Source organism: Ammospiza nelsoni, chromosome 1 (assembly GCF_027579445.1).
Source record: "Ammospiza nelsoni isolate bAmmNel1 chromosome 1, bAmmNel1.pri, whole genome shotgun sequence".
NCBI lineage: Eukaryota > Metazoa > Chordata > Aves > Passeriformes > Passerellidae > Ammospiza > Ammospiza nelsoni.
This window is the reverse complement of record NC_080633.1, coordinates 18455015-18469946: the sequence shown is the minus strand read 5'-3', so window position 1 is coordinate 18469946 and position 14932 is coordinate 18455015. Positions and strand designations below refer to the sequence as shown.

At 41.2% G+C, this 14932-nt stretch overlaps 1 protein-coding gene across 1 annotated transcript in view; it reads left to right on the top strand.

Moving 5' to 3' along the window:
* The window catches only part of KIAA1217 (KIAA1217 ortholog), a 355251-nt gene that overhangs the window by 21961 nt on the left and 318358 nt on the right, over positions 1-14932 (top strand). The gene's annotated exons all lie outside the window — the stretch shown is intronic.

Genomic DNA, 14932 nt, shown 5'->3' with positions numbered 1-14932 from the left:
CTTTATGATTTTATCAGTGATCACTATGTTGCTGGGGAGTCTTGATGAGACACAGAAAATTCTGCTTACAATAGTCATATTTGGGAATAAATCTAGATATTTTCATATGGTTGTCAGCTGCTAAACAGAACTGTGGACTTCTGGACCTAGATCCTTCTAACAGCCTTGGCAACAAGTCCCATGGGTCTAAAGGAATGGTTCTAGGAATTGATCCAGCTGTCCAAGAGGAAGGGCAATTAAAGTAATCATTGACATCTGATCAAGTACTCATTGACATTTGCTTTAACTACATATATGGAAGGAAGGAGAGTACCTGATGAAGAAATGTACCTGAAATGAAGAAATATTCTCTTGGTTTTTCTACAACAAAGAACTGTCTTGAGCAGTCTGAAGCCTGAATATGCCAAGCAGAGCTAAGAAGAAATTATCCTGTTTTATATTGATAATGCAGTCTGATGCTGGGACAATTCCTCAGACCTTTGGTTTAGGAAACTTGTAGATTACTGATGGACTGTTGCCTTTTGGATTTCATTTAGGTTCTGACAAGAATGCATTTTGATTCTCTGAATTCCCCAAGGCCAACTACTTATGTTTTTGATCTACTACTGTAGTTGCTTTAGCAAGTGCTAGCTCACTAATCCAGTGGTGGACATTCATCATTAGTGTCTGAATCAACAGGTAGAGATGCTGCTGATTTTGAAAAATAGTCTGATTCCCAGGAAATGATCTTTCAAAGCTATGTTGTTAACTGATTATTTCCTGTCTTGTCCCATCATCTTGTTTGGGAGAAGATGATTGCAAAGAAGAGTCTTTTCTGTCTAGAGGCCCACAAATTCAGAGGAAATCTGAGCTTGTTGTTTTGCTTTCCCTGGGGTGGAAACTACATGGCTGAGGGATCTGTCTGCATGGTCAGGGCTAATAAATTATTTTGTTAAACTGGTCCACTTTGTGATCTTGAAAGCACTGTCTGTGGGCTGCTCTGGTGTCTGAGGGCTGGGGCACTGGAGCAATGTCTCTGGGAGGATTTGCAGCAGTGGTGGGTGATGGCTGTTGCTGAGAAGAAATGTGAATTGTTGTGTCATCTATGCTGATGTGAAGCTGTGTGTGAAGTCACTGTCAGCAGAGCAGCATCAGTACATTGGCAACGATCTTTTGAACTGATGACCAGGCAAAATAAATGTTTTGAGGTTTGTGGTTGCAATCTGTGCCCCCAGAGGGACTGTACTCTTATTTGCCTCTTGGGTGGATGTCAGCAACCTGCTCCTCTCATCTTGAGATCTGACCAGTGGAGTTACCTTGTCATCAGGTTTTGTGATGCTGTAAGCTCAAATGTTTGAAGCTGTTTCTGTTCACCATGCTTTGCATTTCTTACTGGCTGTCTTGAGACAGACTGAGTTTAAATTCACCTTACTGCTGTGTTTGTAGTTCTGAGGGACAGACTCTGAGTCTCTGCAAGACACCTTCTTTGAATCTGAAGCACTTTTTAAAGGAAAGTTTAGTACTTGAAAATTACCTCTCCTTTGGGATTTTGCTTCCAGCCAAAGCTGGGAGATAGCAAGGCTTTGAAGTGGGGTCTAGGAGGGTGGTGTATCAGTCTTTCCCTCTATCTCTAGTTAGTGACACTACAACCTTTTGTACCTGCTTTAAGGAAATATTTTCATGTTTTTAAAAAAACTCTTTCCACAGTTGATTATTCACTTCAATAATTTTATTTGGAAGAGGGTGGATGTAGTTCAGTAGAAATTTGCTTTATGGTTGTTTTTAATGATGCAAACACTTTCCAGTAGTAGGTTTTTTGGGGGTCAGTTGATTCACACATATCAGCCATGACTGGCATTCACTGTGTGTTGATGCTTGTTTTTGAAAATAACTGATTTTGATCAGTTTGGTTATACCAGATGTATAGGTTTATTTTAGGCAACCTCATTTCATAATGGAAATGGCTGTGTGGTGGGGCAGAGCTGCAGCACATGGAAGTTTCCCAGCCTTGGCTGAGCTGGTGTGGATTCTCAGCAGTGAGCTGGAGTTTTGCTGCAGCCCAGTACAGTGATTTTAGGAGCTGAAAGGACAAGCTCCAGTAGCTGGGTTAGCTGGAGTTGAAAGCTGTTGAGCAGCTTGAGCTTCATCAACCTGGCACTACTCTACCTCTCCCTCCCTGGCACCACTCCTGGGCTTGTTCTTGAAAACCCCTGTGAAAATGGTGGGGTTAAAGGGAATCTTGTGATTCTTTGTGGCTACTTATTGTTATTTTCCTGCTGCCATGAATAATCACTACACATATTTGGCTAGTTGCATTACATGCTAATTATTTACCAAACTTGCATGTTCAGAGGGTGTTTTTCTTTTCACTTCTGCTTTTCAAATTGATTTTTTTTCTGAGTGTGGTGGGCAGTGTGTGTGTGTGCTCCTGGTATCTTTTAATTCAAGTTTTCCTTCTGAGTCCTTATCTCTGCATATATATTTATGTTGGTGTTTGTATTTTAAGTGCCCAAGTTGGAAATTGACTTTTCTTGATAGTGTGCCTAAGGTATTTGCACTGTATCTTTCCTGTGCCTGTGTGCATAAGCAAAACAGATGTACCTGATAAACAATTTTGACTTTCTCTCAGTCATTTAAATGAGTCAGAATTCTTTTTCTTTACAGATTTTGCCTTTGCCAGTGTGTTGTTCTCAGGACTGTTTTCTCTCCTTGTTCTTTGGTGTGTCTCTGGCTTGTGTGGTTTCTGTATTTCTCTTCTGCTTTCACCTTTCTTTGGAAATCAAAGGAAACATCTTAGTTTCTGGCACTTCTTTATCAGCCCTTTCCTCCTTTTTATTAATTTCCTTTCTTTCTTTCTGGGATAACTGCAAACTTTGCCCATCCTGTGATGGGATACTTGTGTCACAGATGTTCTTGTGAGGTGCCTGAATTGTATGGGGGGAAACTTCATCCTGAACAAATGCCCAATTTCCTGATCTTTTAAGTTCTACCTTGTTTGTTTAAAAAGTATTTTACAGAGTATGTATATGTGTGAAGATCTTTACTTCATCAGTTTGGATTCATTCTCACACCTGGCAAGTCAAGAGACTTGGCACTGAGAGCATTTCTTTATCTCTGCAACCTTATGCATATATATATAAAGTAAATTTTGCAAAATATTCTTCTGAGGAGTGCAACATCCTGAGAGAGGCAAATTGTCTGTAGAAAGAAGTACTGTAAGACTCTTTTTACCTTCTTCTGTGCTCCAAGATGTAGTTCTTAGTAGCTTCTGGATCCTGACACACTGAAGAGAGCCGTGATAAAGAGGTCCTGTGTTCCTCCTTATTTTTTCATGCTGGAGCAGATTCATTTACCACTCACTGTAGTCTCAGTTCTGTAGCCCTCAGCACTGCCCTGGTACATTTTTGGTGTAATCATAAAGCTGTCTATTTTAATTGGAGACTGAAATTTATCTGCTCTTTGAGGTGATAGTTCCACCCTTTCCTCCCCAGGCTGTAGAAATGCTGTGTCTTCCACTGAAATGTCAATAAGGAGACACAGTGGCCTCAGAGGCTGGGCACAGTGATTGCTAGGGCCATGACTTGGGCAGTGTTAGCACAGTGTATGTATGATCCCTCAAGGTGAGACCCAGGGCACCATGCTTCTCCTTAGGCAATGAGCCTTTGCCCATTTTCAAGGCAGACACATCTGCACATGAAGATGAAAAGAGACCCCAGCTTGTAGCCTGAGAAGCAGAGTCCTCACCCAGCTGGGTGTTCATCAAGAGTGGAGGAGGTGTTATTTTTTTTCTTTCCTTTGTTGTCTTCAAGAGGATTTACAGAACCTTCTGAGGAGGAGAAAAGTGTTGATTTTTAACATAGCAAGCCCTGAGGTGGCATTTTGAGGGACTGCTTGATATTTCATTTTTGTTCCTCATGAGCTGCAAAGGTGTCTTGGACTCTGACCATCTGATTACTCCTTCCAAGAAGGATGTTTACTTTCCTCTTGAATAGGGAAGGGTGGATTTTTGACCCTAGTGAACTTGAGGAGGGTAGGTGGTTTTGCAGTGAGAGCTATAGAAGAATGTGTAATTTTAGCAATGGGGAGTGTAATTAGGGAAACACACTGGATCCTAGTCTGAAGCTGAAGTCCCTCCATTAATGTAAGACATGAGTGCCAAACATGGGAGTATCAGGATAGAGAGGTTTCCCTTTGCTTCTGTGAGGAAGTTTTATTTGCTCAACTTCCACCAGTTCATTAACTGGAATCAGCTGGTGTACTTTATTCCTGCAGAGCTGACGTTGTTGTGGGTCTGTTGTGATGTACACGGCCTCCTGCCCAAATCAGGATGAGATCTAATATTTTGTGTCAGTAGTTCGAACCTCAGACCAAACACTGAGTTCTGCATTTTCTCCTGAAGGTGTTTTGTCCCTCTCCTATCCATCACCATTTTCAGGAAACATCCCAACCTGCACTGCCAGCGCTCCTCTGCAGAGTGTTTATTGTTGGAAAGGTTTACATTCTCCCTCAAAGCTCCTTCCTGGTTTTCTGTCAACTTTCTCTCTGGATTTTCTGTTTGGTTGGTGTTCTGCTGCTAACCTTCCACCTAACTCTGGGGCTGAAGTATTCCTACAGCTTTTTAGTTCTCACTAGGGTCTAGGGGCATGCTATGAAGCTCCTGATGTTTTTCTGATTGCTGGCCACAGCCCAGGAGAGGTCAGTAGCATCACTTATCCCCTGCTGAACACTGGGAGTCTCCCATCCAGTTTCTGCCATGAACTGAGGCATTGCTGAGGTATCAAGAGATTATTTGGCCTTTGAGTGTTGAGGGAGGGAGAAAGGATTTATCAATTTTTTTCTTGAAAATATCTGGTGATGTGCAAGGAGCAGAATGCAGGGCTGTCAGTGCCACCCAGGTTAAGGAGAACATGTTGTGGAGCAGTGTGATGCACAAGCAAATGCTGTAAAGTGCAGCAGGTATCAATCAGTAGCATCTTGAACATCTTGTACTGGGTGGTTTTAAAACTACCTTGGGCATATCCCAGCATTTGGGGGGAAAAAAAAATCAGTGCTGGAATTTTGATGATGAGACATAACATGAAGAAAATGTTACAGCAGTCAGGTTTGTCAGTGATGTTCCAGTGCTTTGTACCATTTTTATTGCTATCTTAATTTTAAATTAACTGCTTCTGTAATATATAGTCCTGACTACTTTGGATCCAATATGACTTCGGGGACAAAATATCTTCAGTACAGAGATGCCTTCTTGTATATTCTTTTTCTGTTAAAATAATCAAGATTTAAAAAGAATGCATGGAGTATGGTCATAGCTCTAGAGTGAATGTGGATGTTGAGCAGTCATCATGGCAGTGCTGGAAAATACTTGTGTAAGTAAAATGTACTATCTTGGGTTTAGGGTGGGTTTTTTAAAAAGACTAAAAAAAACCCCAAATCTGGGAGTTCTAGAAGGCTTGGAAGCAACTAGACTGTACTCGTTGTGATGAGTAATTATGGAATTTACTCTCAGAGAAGAACATGGTTAGTAGAGACTTTGTCTTGAAAATTATTTTTAACATGATGAAAAATGTCTCATCTGTCTGTTTCTTTTCCATGTCTATACTATTTGTGTCCTTCATTTCTTTTATTAGTAAATGAGAGGGGAAAAATGGGAATAACTTCAGGAAATACATGAAGGCACAGTAAACAGTACTATGGGAACAGTAAATAAAGCATCTGCTTTTGATTTTTCTGTGAAATCAAGAAGTAACTGAGTAAGGAGCAAAACACTTGTTGGATATTTTTTCACTTCTATATCTGCTGTCACGCTTCCCCTGCTTCTTAGAGTTTCTCTTTTTCTCAAAACAGTCGCTTCATTGAAACCAAGACTGAAGCCCACAAAGGAGCCATAGTGAACGAATAATAAAGGACAGATTCCAAATGTTGTTGATCTGGGCTGGATTTTTTTTTCTGCAGCGTTTGTGCCTGGTTTGGGATCCGGCTGTGACCCTTCCCGGCAGTGCGTGTTTGCGCGGCGAGGCCGGGGCCTGCAGCTCTGTGGGCCCCACTCATTTGCTGTGGAGAAATTAATGTAAACATGACAGGTAGCTCACCATTTTCACAGGTGGAAGGGGTCTGTGGCATTACCTAGGGAGGTGAACTGGGGGTTGTTTAGCATTTTGCTGGATTATTTGTTCTTTGGCTCCCCTCCGGTCCGTGCCCGGTTGCGCATAGATGAAGGCTCGTGTCACAGCGGAGTAGCCAACATGGGGCTCTGCCTGAAGCTCTCCCTAATCCAGGAATGCATCCTGTTTGGGGCTATGTGCATGCCTGGCAGGGGCTGGTGGTTAATCCCATCATGGTGTTGATTTGGAACCAGGGCACAGAGCCGATACAGCTGCAGTCAGCAATGGGGTGCCCAAATCCCTTGTGACTGACGCACGTCCTGACATTTCCCTTCTCCTGAGGAATGTACCAGGGAGCTGGTGGCTACTGGATTTATGGCTTGCAGATCAAGGCTTGCCAGACTTGCCAGCATGGCATTAGTGAGTAGGCTTTTACTACATTTTAGTGGTGTCCTGGAGGTTTATTTGCTGTTCCAAGCATGTCACTGCAAAATGGTATTAAATGGGAAATAAAAATGGAGACCTTTTTTAAAACATGAAATGTTTTAAGCAAAACCCATATATTTGTCTACAAACTTTTAATGCTTTTATTCCTTTAATATTAAGGGCTAGAAGTCTATTGTTTTGGGTTTTTTTTTTAAATATGAGTCTCTTATGCAAACATCACACTTGAAGAACTAAGACTTTGAAAGAGCCAGATGATATTGTGAAACTCTGGAGGGAAAAATATGGTGCTTTATCTAACACTGTAGATAGCTTCTTAAAGTACTCCCTCTGCTTCCACATCCCTTTATTCTGGGACATGAAAGAGAAACCTGAGCCAATACAGGATTACAGAACAAGGTTACAAACCTGAAGCTAGGCCATTTGTAGTTAAAGCATCAGAATTTTATTTTATATGCTTATTTTGGTTTAAAATTGTATGCATTTGGAAAACTGTCTCTTCCCATGAGAGTTCTTTCTTTCAAGTAATTAATGCAAGACAGTAAGCAGCAGAGACAATGAATTGTAAAATTTCATTGCTGGTTTACAACAAGAATTTGAACCTCATCCATCTGTCATCAAAAAAAAAAAAAGCCTTTCAAAAAGCAGATGGTCTTGTAACTAAAACAGATCTGAATTCTGGCAGACAGGGTGAAAAACATGCCTTGTGAGAACAGGGGAAAAACTGCACTGGGAACTGTTCATCTTGGTGGAATGCGCCAGCCATGAATACCTTTGCTAATTCTGCCTTGTACAATAGTGGGCAAAATCAAAAACTTCCCTTCCAGCACAGCTTTTTCTGAAAGGTGTCATTTCCTAATAGGTATTTTATAAGCAACTTAAGTGCACTTTCTGCATGTTAATAACAAGGGTTTTTGCATAGAAAGGATTTAATTCTAAGTGGAAATCATGGATTAGCATATCAAGTAACCCTTCAAAATAAAACTCTCTACTTACAGTGCTGTGTTTATGTGCAAGCATTTGGTCTTATGGATGCTCTCTAGCAAGGTTCTTGAATTAACAACCCAATTAATAAATAATGCCCACTCTCCATCATTTAATGGTACTTTGAATGACAACAAAAAAAGTCATCCTCAAACTTGCTAGAGGCTTGTGTCTGCCTATTACTCTGCTTTACCTAGGTGAAGTTGTAGCTGTATAACTTCATTCAGGATTCATTCTCTGGGAATCCCTGAGTTATTTAATCAGCTTCATCAGATTCACTGGCTGCAATGGATAAGTAAACTCGGTGTTGCTTACACGTGTGCCACAGATACCACTGATAATTGAAATTCCTAGAGGCTGTCTGTGCCTTTTGCATGATTTGGATTTCAGTAGCCCAGCAGACTATTAAAATCATTTTTGTACTGACTGTCCAATTGAAATCACATTAAGCCTGCTTTCAGGCAACAGAAATGCTCTCTGGAGTTATTGCAGCCTCTTCATTGATATTATTGTTTTTTTCAATAGTACATAATGGGAAATTTTCTCAGTTGAAAAATACAGTAGTAGTTCAACACATCCACATTTATTGTAGAAAAATCATTAACTATTTTAGGTCTAGTCTTTGGTCCATCCTATGTTTAAAAACAGGTTGGAAATCTGAAGTCAAGATTTTGATAACTGCTCAATATCTCTTTATGTCCCAAAAAGCATGAAGATGATCATGAACAGCAAAGTCAGTAGCATCATGTGAAATATTTGGGTAGGAGCCTCCTTTACGCAGTGCAGTGCTGGTTTGTGCTGCTGACTGAAGCAGAAAGCTGGGGAAGCTCTGTGTAATCCCTTGAGATGAGTTTTATGCCAGAGAGGCAGCACTTGCCACGGAAATAGGAGAAAAGCCAAACAAAAATCTTCTGCATGATTGATGAATATATTGTTTGGTTGGAGGGAGCCCTCCTCCTTCTCCACCTCTCTTGTGGTAGTATTTCCTTTCAGTGTTGTTCTGTCTCTTGCATGCATGCAGCATGAGTTTAAAAAAACGGACACAGCAAATTCCTTCCAAACTATCCCAAGGAAAACAGTACAACTGCTCAAACTGATAACTCTCTCTTCTGGCTATTTAACCAATTATCTATATCAGAAGATGTGAAAAACCTTGAAATAGTGCTGTGTACATAGGAAGGCTTCTTCCAGAGCCATCAATTTATTATACCCAGGGACCTGAGAACACTCATAGCTCCTGCAATCTTCATCCTCATACATATCCCACATTATACTTATGGGAACCTGAAAGTATGTGAGCTTTTAGTCTCATTAAAATATATTAATAAAATATGTGAATATTGGTGTATGGCTTTTATTGCACTGTTGATACAGTTATGTGGCCATTGTATCAATGTGCTTTAAAAATTATTCCGTATAATGCATGTCATTACATTTCAGTGACCCACCTACTGAAATTTCCTTACCTTGGTAAGTAAAATGTTAGAAGGAAGAAATCAAATTTCAAATCTATTTTTTTGCCTCACAGCAGAATTTGATCTGTGCTGTCTCACCTTGGGAAAGTTTGTGGAGCTGTGGCTAGAGGGACTCCCTTGATGCTGTGCTGAAGGTACATCCTTTGGCGTCAGTAACAGTTTTGTGGAATTGTTGGGTTTTGTTTGTTGTGACCACTCACCTGGAACAAGAGACCCCCCTGTCACACCCCTTCTTCAGCAGGGTGTGTATATTGTGATGCAGAACCCCAGAGAAAGGTAAGGGGAAAGGGGAGTCCCTGTCCTGGAGCACTTGGTACTCCAGAGCATTCTCCACAAGGATCAGGATACATTCTTAGGATCCCCTCATGATGGAAGGAATTGTATCCATGGACCAGAAACCTGATCCAGTGGAAGATGCCCATGGAAGGGGATTTGGAGTCAAATGACCTTTAAGGTCCCTCCCAATCCAAGCCATTCTATGATGTTCTGCACAAAAAGAACAAGACAATGCCCCATTTCTCTCCAGCTCCTGTTAGCTACAGTCTTGTACAGGAGTGAAATGTCACAGGACATGCAGCCATCTGGAGCACAGTCACCTCCTCTGGCTGGAGTGAGGCCCAACTCTCCACTCTCTTCTGCCTGTATTGGGACTGGATGCACAGACCTGAATTTCAGGGGCTTCATTTTCCAGCTGAAACCCACACCAATTCCTGCTGCAGTGTGTCCTACAGTGATACATCTTGTTTGGTGCCAAAGGGAAAGTTTAAACTTAGGGTTTTCTTTTTGTTTTGGTGAAATGCCAATTTGAAGGGTTCCCAAGCTTGTGTGCACTGCTTTCTATGTGACACAGCAACCAAATAAAATCAATAAAAATTGAAGAGATCTGGGTGTAGGGTTGAGGTACAGTGTGGCATGAGTATGTTAACATATACTCGTATGTTAATGTATACTCAGTTTTCTTTTTTGTCTGTTTTATTGTTTCATATTTGCTTTTGTTCAAGCATTTAGCCCTGTTTAAAATTAATCTTGCTTCTCTTTGGGATGCTTGAATATGTTGATCTTTGTGGTCTTTTTTATTGCAATTTCTTGGTTCTTTCTGAGTAAGCAGAAGTGTTGCAGCTGTCCAGGTTAGTCATCACTGCTGCAGCACTAGCCTCAGATGTGTTGGGTTTTTGAGGACAAGATAATCAGTAAAGCTTGGTTTCTGTCAGAATTGAACAGCTTCCTCTCTCTCCTTTGACTTCTCTGCTAACAAATCACAGCAAAGTGCTGTTGGCAGTGGGAGGGGACTGCAGGGTGTGAGGGCAGCCGAGCCCACGGCGCTGCTGTGGGATGCAGCCGAGCCCCAGAGAGGACGGGTAGAGCTGGCACAGCTCCACCTTCCAGATGTGCACCTGATCCTTTGCTCACATCTCTGGTATGCTGTGGCAGTGCTGATGCTGAGACGTGAAGCTACAGAATCCAGAGCATGTGGATGCTGTGATTTGAAAGTTTACCTCTGGTTTTCTGTCAATCCAGTGCAAACCTTGCTGTAAGATGTTTATTTTTCCATACAGCTCTGGGAGTGCCTTCAGATCGCATTTCAATGTTGAATTTTTTTGTGGTCAATCAGAATGTGCTGCGTTTGTCAGAACTATTTTATTCAGGTCTGCTAATGGACTCAAGAGGAAAATTGATTTTGCAATTCTACGCATGTCTCAGAATCTTCTTTGTCAGACTAAATTATCAGTGTTTGAACCCAGCTCCCTGGCTGTTGTCATTCACACTTCTCAAGAGTGCATTTGTCAGGCTGTTGATGCAGTAATTTCTTGAAAATATCAGTAGAAAAATTTAGTTTTGAGATAGGACTAGTAAAGGAAGGGAGAAGTAGAAATTCATAGGCATTTTTGCCGTCATAAGTTTCTGTGAATTTTTTTAAGGAAAATGAGTCCTAGGTCACATTTAGATGTTGCTTTTTTTTTCTTTTCTTAAAAGGAGAAAATTGAAACCTGTTGAAAATCTGTTAAGGCATCATGTGTGAGGACCACAACCCCTGAAGGACCTCATCTCTCATTTAGTTTCTCCATAAGAAGTTGTATTATATATCTTATATCTATATATTCAATTTTCTTGAGATGTTATTATGCATTATTTATAGTACACATTTATATTTAAGATAATTCTGTGTTAAAGTACCTCTGATGCATCCAAGAGCAATTTTAAGCTACTAAGTAAATAATATGGTGACTGTTTTCAGAATGTGGTGCTGCTTAGAAATTTTTTACCTTTAGTATGTTGTGTTGGGATACCTTTGCAATAAGTATTCAGTATAAGTTAAATTATGGTTGAGAAACAAGATCCTGCATTAGCAAGCTAAAATTCTGCCGGCTTATTCTTTCCTTTCATGGAAAAGGCATTTGAAAAAGGAGAAAAGAACCCATGGTTATCTTACAGCAAAGGATTAAAACTATCCCACACTGTTCTAGGGAACAGTGTGGCCATGAGGGAGAGGGTGATAAATTCAGCCGACTTTATTTGCCAGAAGTCATCCTGTCTTCTCCTTTAATATTAGCTGTTGGAGAGCTGTGATTAAGTGCTCTTCCTCCTGATAAGGGCTTGCTGAGAAGTGGCTGACAGGTAGAACCAGCAGCCAGCTCTGGCATGTTTTAGGAGGTGTTTGCAGATGCCCGGCATCTCCTGTCAGCGCTGCTGATAAGCGCTAAGGCAAACACCACCCAGAACACGTCTGGGCCAGATGAACTGTGCTGTGCACAATGTGCTAATTGTCACAAATTGGCTGCTCTTGGTTGGGAATGACAGGGTGAGAGCGTATGGTGGGTTTTTTATAGTCTAGTTGTTGCATACTTAGCTTGTACCAGTTTTATCCGGAGAAGAAACATTAGAATTTTTTTGTGCATTGGCAGCAAAGGGAATTTTGGTAACCTCAGAAATACTGTTAGTTAACTATTGTATAAAGCAGTTTTATTTAAAATTAATTTTAAAGTGCAAGAAAAGTTCTGGAATACAATATGAGCAACTCTTTTATTGTTAAAGTGTTTTAAAAACATTTTAGGAAATATTTATTTTTCCTTTCTAGGACCTTGTAAAGTCAGAAATTCCTTCTATCGAAAAAGGAACTATCCTCCAAAAGCTGACAATAGATTTTCCCTTACATCACCTCAGAGATGGGTCAGATATAGTCTTTCTTCTCAAAAGGCAGAGCCTGTAGTTTTTTCATTTGCAACTCTCCCCCATGACACTAAAATGCTGTTAAAACAGGTCAAGCCCATGAGATGGGGGTACAAGGAGTCATATACAGAAACGGGCAGGAGAGGGAATGCGTGTGTGCTCTGTGTGAAAGCACTTGGGGGAACGAAGCCCCTCTGTTTCAGGGGGGAGCTGGGGCACTGTTCAGCTGTGTTCGGAATGCAGGGAGGTGCTGGGCCTTTCCTGGGGTGGAGGTTCCCCTGCGGCACCTGCTGCATGGCAGGGACACTCGGTGGCACCACACAGCAGCTGCCACCAGCAGTGATCATGCTGACCTTTCAGACTTTGACAAAACTCAGCTTTAGGCTGCAGGGCAGACATAGCTGGTGTTTCTGAATATCCTTTCTTTTCATTGTCAGGGGCCACAAGGCACTTCTAACACAGTTCAGAGAAGTGGGAATGGAGAAAGGAGGTTTGCTTACTGCCTGTGTTCCAGCAAATAAGCATCCTGGCACAATAAGGGCTGCCTCTGCTCATCCCAAGCTAAAGTCACATAAGAAATGCAGGTTCATGCTACTAGCTGCTTGTCCTTTCCCGGGCAATTTACGGTTTAGATCCTAGGGGCCTCCTGGGTACGTTCATTTCTCTTAGAAATACAAAGCTGTTACCTTTCTTCCTTTGTCCAGCTGCAATTCAGAAAGAAGAATGAGGGAGGGGCACAGGCACAGGAGCTGAATACAAACGTGAGGGCAAGAAAGTTTCATGGTACTGTTCTTTGCTATAATATAGCAAATAATAAAGTGCTCAGCAGTCATAACGCTACATGTTTGCTGTGCTGGGGAAATTGGCAAACACTGAGAGGAGGAACGGTATTAAGAGAAGACAATGCTTTGGCATGTTTGGTTTCTGTCCAGGAGCCCCAGAAAATGAGGAGAGTAAATAAACAGAAGTGAGAAGATCCTGTGTAGTCAAATAGTGCAAAATTGCTTTGTCAATTGAAAGAAGGTGAATGGAAACAGCAGGATGTTTAGATGGATTTGAACAGCACCTAAGGCAGGAAACAAAGAAAAATACTTAGCAATTGAAAGGGTGTTGGGGTCTTTTTGTTGGTTTCCTTTTGCTGCAGTTGGTTGTTTTTTTTCTAATTTTTTTAGTCTATTATATTCCCAGTGATAGAATCCTGTATTGCTCTTTCATCTAGCAAAAGTGATGGTTACAGTAATGGTCACTGTAATACTGTGTGAAGCATGAGAGAAATGCGAGAACAGTCTGAAGGAAAAAACAAGTTTATTCTGATTAAGAAAAGCAGTGGACGGATTGCCATTCAAACTTCATGATGCAAAACTGCATGCACTCCTCATTTACTCAGTCTTTTTTTTGTCTTTCCTTCTCTTCCCCTCCCCCTTTTTTTTCTTTCTCTTTTTTCACTTTTTAAAAATGAGATTATTAAATGTCAGTAAATAATTGTTGTATAATCCTTGAAGAATCACACTCTTTAGAGTTGTTTAACTTTATAGATTTAATCTGGTTTAAATCACAATGAATGTGGTGAGTCCATAAAAGTACTTGTAGAGATATCTGTGATTTTACTATGTATATAGTTAAGTTTTTCCTAATACATACTTTCTTTTGCAGTTTTCCACTAGGTTTCAACATAAATAGCATGCAAATATTAGAGATGCACTCTCTTAAAATAAACCTTTTTATTGGCATTTTAATCTGCTTAGTTCTGAATTCACAATTTGTGTCCTTTTCTTGCAAGCACTGCTAAGCCTGCTAAGTCGTGGCACTCCTTTCAGGAGCAGTGAGTTGCCCTGTGGGCTGTGAGGCTCTGCACATCTTCTGGTGGGCCACAGAGAAACCAGAACTGCCTGTGCTTCCACAAATGTGCTTACACCCTCCTGGCTCTGTGCTTGGTGTCTGTGAGTGCCACGTGCAGCTGGATTCAGGGGCCTAAGCCAGGATTTAGTGCAACTGATATATTGTTGGCCAAATATATTTGGGTTGGGTTTCTGTCTGGGTTTTCTTGCTGTTCTCTGAAGCTACAGAAGTTCTCAGCAGCAGAGATGCTCTGTGGGATACTCAAAGCTTGGAGGTTGTACAGAGCACTCTGCTTTTTGTGAAAATGAGACATTTCTTACCCATGTGGTCATAAGGCTGGGACTTTAGGAGAAATGTTCCCTTCTCCAGGCCAGGTATTCTGGTACTCACCCATGTCTGGGACTGGTCACAGGTTGTCAGTTCTCCATCCTGTTACACCATCAGTGCTGTCTGTGTAACACAGGCCTTCCACCTGTGGGACAAACATTCCCTGGCATGTCTTGAGAACCATTGGGCTTGAAGTGAGATTGAGGGAGAAATGTAATATTTCATGCAATGCAGGAGTTCAGACTAGGTGGTTGAATAGTCCTTCCTGGCCTTAACCTCCCTGAAACAGCAGATCTGTTTTGCTGAGTGCTTGACTGATTTAGTGCTGTGTCCTGCAGAAGGGTATGGCCCACTTTGGAAGCATTTTCTAGGCTAACTAGCAAAATGGAATAACTCCCAATTGCACAAATCATTAGAGACCTTCAGTGGTACTCACAGATTACTAAAGAAGGTGGAATAAAATGGGCCTTGTCCTTTCGTTGTAGCTGCTGAAATGTTGCCAGGGGATTCCTGAAATAAATGTGACCCCCCACATCTTTCTCTTATCCACTTTTAGCTTGAAGATTCATGCTGTCAGAGCTCTACATCAGTTTCCATTTTTGACGAGATTATTTG